This window comes from Topomyia yanbarensis, chromosome 1 (genome assembly GCF_030247195.1).
Source record: "Topomyia yanbarensis strain Yona2022 chromosome 1, ASM3024719v1, whole genome shotgun sequence".
NCBI lineage: Eukaryota > Metazoa > Arthropoda > Insecta > Diptera > Culicidae > Topomyia > Topomyia yanbarensis.
In genome coordinates this window covers 135,257,780-135,262,144 of record NC_080670.1, presented here as the reverse complement: position 1 = coordinate 135,262,144, position 4,365 = coordinate 135,257,780, and the positions used below count along the sequence as shown (strand labels likewise).

At 37.3% G+C, this 4,365-nt stretch overlaps 1 long non-coding RNA gene across 2 annotated transcripts; it reads right to left on the bottom strand.

Annotated features, from left to right (window-relative positions):
• Nucleotides 1–1,566: 1,566 nt before the first annotated feature.
• LOC131690838 (uncharacterized) lies at nt 1,567–3,116 on the bottom strand. 2 transcript variants are annotated; one of them, XR_009305643.1, is made up of 5 exons: nt 3,045–3,116; nt 2,663–2,991; nt 2,343–2,597; nt 1,933–2,288; nt 1,567–1,867 (listed from the first exon to the last, which is right to left on the bottom strand). It is a non-coding gene; the product is annotated as an uncharacterized LOC131690838 (long non-coding RNA). The 2 variants fall into 2 exon arrangements; XR_009305650.1 differs by having other exon boundaries at nt 2,354–2,597.
• Nucleotides 3,117–4,365: the final 1,249 nt, after the last annotated feature.

Sequence of the window (4,365 nt, the reverse complement as noted above, 5' to 3'; positions counted from 1 at the left end):
TTTTCAACAAATTGGCCTAAAAATCAAATCATTCTGTTAAGTATGTTAAAAGTTATTAACGTTCAAAATCTGACGCGGGGCCGCAGTCGATATTTTGAAACGGGACCCCTATATTGAAAGCTTAAATGTATTCTACATTAAAATCTTTTTTTATTACATACATCGATAAAGCTAATTTTCGTGATTGCAACAATGTTTTTTTTTCCAACTCAGGAAATGTGAAAATAATATTAAAATTTAAAATAAAGAAATATATTGACAGTCTGGATTTGACACTATCAGAAGCATTTGACATATCGAATTTCACGACAAATGATGCCCTGTCAGAAAAAAATAATACGTTTTCCCGGTTTTCCCGGTTTTCCCGCAGGGTTATTTTTATTTGACATAAACAGAGTTTTTAACAGTAGAGTTGCGTAAAGAGGATTTGCAACATTGGACCAATCATTGGTCTTTTTTAAATTTTGGCAACCTTTTATTTTTAGTTAAATTTCAAATGACTTCACCCGAACGCTTCAGTTAGAAGTTAACTTTGCGCATTTAAAAATTTAAAATTAAGTGTTTAGTTTTAATTTGTAAAAATCAGTACGATAAATAACATCGTATAAAGAATTTAAGCTTTTTCCGGTTCTCAACTGATCTGCAACTAAGAACGAAATGCATTGATTTTTGCCGCTTGCCGTCTGATTGGGGTGTGACAAAAAACAATCGAATTAGCAGCGTAAGATAAATTTGAAAGGGGAGTGGGCGTAGCGTATTGGTAAATCGATTGCCTTGTACGCAGCGCACCTGGGTTCGAGTCCCGACCCCGCACATAGGGTTAGAAATTTTTCCTAAGAGATTTAAGGTTAAAACCTCTATAATTGAATTAATAAAAAAAATTGAACAAGTACATAAGTATAAGTGGAATGCATACACAAATTTGTCAAATTTTTAGCTGCTCTTTAACTATGAGAAATACCTTCATATTTCCACTGTCGGTGGAAGATTATTAACATTACCCAGAGCTGTTCCGGTGTTTGAAATAGTGCCAAATTTGAATATCAGTGAATATATATTTTTTAATAATTGTCATTAAGCGAAATACTCCTGGTTTTAAATAATGTTAATATTACATCATTGAATTTTTTCTCATAATTATAATCACATAATAACGATACCCCCCACGCATTCGAGCATTGTTATTCTTCGTGTCCGATAGGTAGATTTGCTTCAGTCTTTGTGCAACTGTTCTTTATAAACTGTGGACATAAACAACATATCCCAGTAAATTTTGTCGAGCTCAATCGGCCCGATTATCAGGCCTATGATCGGACCGACTAAGCTCGATAACGGGCCGATAAGAGCAGGATATCGGGTTTATATCGTGCAATTCTGCACCATTTGCATAAACCGCGTCAACCTTTGAAGATGTCAAACGGATCAACATTATCGGACCGACGTGAGCCCGATGTCGAAATATAGAAAATCGGGCGATAGTCGTGCTCCTTGTTTTGCTACTCTTCTTCTTTTTTTCTGTTTTGAGTTTGGTTTTCTTCTTCTTTTTTATATAAAGCAGCAACCATATTAAAATGCATATTTTTATTTATTGACAAAAAAGTATTTTCTAGACTGCGGACGCCTTGATAACGGGTTGTCGTACATTTTAATTATAACGTACAGCTTTTTAGCGAGTAGAACCAAGTGACCTTGATGTATCGGGTACTCGTTCCAGATTGTAGGTCCTTGTGGGTGGACAGGTGATGCTGCGGTGTCTATACTGAGGATATACAAACCAGAAATTAAGAATCCGCTGAACCACAATTCCAACCAACAGGTCAATCGGCCGACTGCTTTCTACAGTACAGTGTCAAGTCGTTATCAGCATCTGAATAAGGGATTTCGAGAAACATATATTTAGATACATACATATTACGGCGCACCCTGTCTTACCGCTTTGTATGAAGAATCTAGTTGTGTTGTGGCCAGACTCTTGCAGTAAATTCCAATGGTATTATGACAGCAACGGAGATTATATTGCGTGACCAAGGTGGAGAATGAAAGACGTACTACGAAGTTCCAATATCTCGTATTTCACTTCCGGCGAAGCTCTCGACTTCAATGATGAACGGGCGCGACTTACGAAAGGAAAGTGGCTCGTGGTAGATGGTTTATTGAACCAACCAAGTGATAGACGGTCTGCTTGATGCAGGCCTACTGCTCTTAAGGTCAGTGTCGCTGGCTCAAATCCGCACAAAGATGTTTTCGTTACTGGTCCACGTTAAGATGCATACCATGTCGATGTAAAGCTAAAAAATAGTACAAATCTCAGGAACTGCGCAAAAAGCGTGAAATAAATTTACCGTTTATATACCTCTAGAAGAACAGTTTTTTTAATATACATCGCTAGAAATCTGCTGCTACAATGTTGCACTTAATGCGTGTGCTGTAAGCCTACTGCTCGTACCGTCAATATGTATTCTGGGCCCAATCATTAGCTTGTGAGATTTAGCAATTCTCTGACGTGTCATTGAAGTCGAGGCAGACAATTCTCGGCATACTTAGCAGGGGATTAAAATTTATTCTCGGCCAATATCTGAGTTCGATTTGAACAATATCTAGAAGAAAATAAATAATAAAAATTTAGGATCAGGTTGTACTGTACTATGGTTTGTTCATTTACCTTCATTTTGTTACCGATACGATGAGAGATCTCACCATTTTGCCTCGAGATTATTTTTGTAATATATATTCCCGCCGAGTCGTTAAACATTCCGGTTTGTATGTTTACGTTTTTTTGTGGGCTGTATTGTCCAGAACGAAAAACTGATGGAAACGGTTGAATAAACCACTATATTTCGGGAAGTTGACATTTTCACCACTTTGGCTACATATTCAAAACCTGATATTCGATTTTACTTTTTCTTCAATGGTTTATTAAAAATTAACTAGATGCATTTTCTTCACCGTGAAACAAATCCTCAGGATAATTTGCGCAATCGATGAAAGGCACTGTAGTGAAAGCAAACATTATTTATGCAAAAAACACAAAAAAATCATCTTACCTAATAAACAATTCTGTTCAAAGATTTTGCAGCTGTCCACATCCGCGTCGTATCATCGGAGTGCTTCCATAATGTAGCGTTGACATTAGTGCTGGTTGCCATCTGCTGATGCCAGCATGCTGGCAACCAGCACGCCACCAGCATAATGTAAACGTTTGCCAGCAGCTGGTATCAGCAGACGGCATGCGTTGACATCATGCTGGTAGCGTGCTGGTTGCCAGCATGCTGGCATCAGCAGATGGCAACCAGCACTAATGTCAACGCTACATAAACCATCTGTCTGATACTTTCCATAACAGGAAGCTATACAACATTATATCATACTTTCTGACTTCCGCTTCATCAAAATTGTATCCCAGATGCGTGATTAATTCTTTCTATTGAAAAATGAAGAGTTCGTGCACTACTCGCCTACCGGCGAATAAATTGAAATACATATCTTATGTGGTAATACCAAGCTGGTGCATTGATATTCAGCGAAAAGGCAATCCGCAACCTATTTAGAGACACCAATGAGATCGGCTGTAATGAAAGGTTAGAATTAAATTTATGCAAAAAACTAATCATAGCACTAAAATCCTGTCTATCCTATTTATCATTGGGTTGTCTGCTTTAAAGATATCATCAAGGGGCTGTTCAAAATTGATGTCGCTTGTTCACAGTTATGGAAGAGCATGACGGAACATGAATTAACGAGATAAAATTTAAAATGAATTTGAGACATACTACTGGAGCGGGGATAATAAAACCATCAACAATTTGAAATATGCTTAGAAGAGAAGTGTATTTTAGACTATTTTTACTCTGCGAGACATTGTTTCATTTGGTCCATAACGAATATCACGTAACATCGATGACAGAGCAGTGGGGTTAAAACCAAGTTCCCTCTGGGTCATGCGAAACTGAAAGCAGCATCAATTTAGGCATAGAGAGCAGCCGTCCATCTCAAGTGTAAAGTTGAGTAAAAAAATTAGGGCGCATCTGAAGGTAATTGTTACCACTAGAGGTGGTTCTGCCGTTATTTTGTCTAGTACGTGAGTTTTATGTAGACCACACAATTGTTGTCCAAGTGACCGTCATAATTATATTGGGATATGCTAGTATGGTAGCCGTAATATTCTAGCATTAGTTCAAATGGCAAAACAAGTATTTTAAACTCATTTGTTCGAATCTGGATGTCTGTTCTCTGTGGCATGGTTAAAATATATTAATAATAGAATAGACGGCGGAGTACAACAAATATTTAAGGCTGTAATATTTAAATATCCACTACCTTTAATTTGTATTTAGAACTGCAATTGGGAATTGAAGGTTACACCAA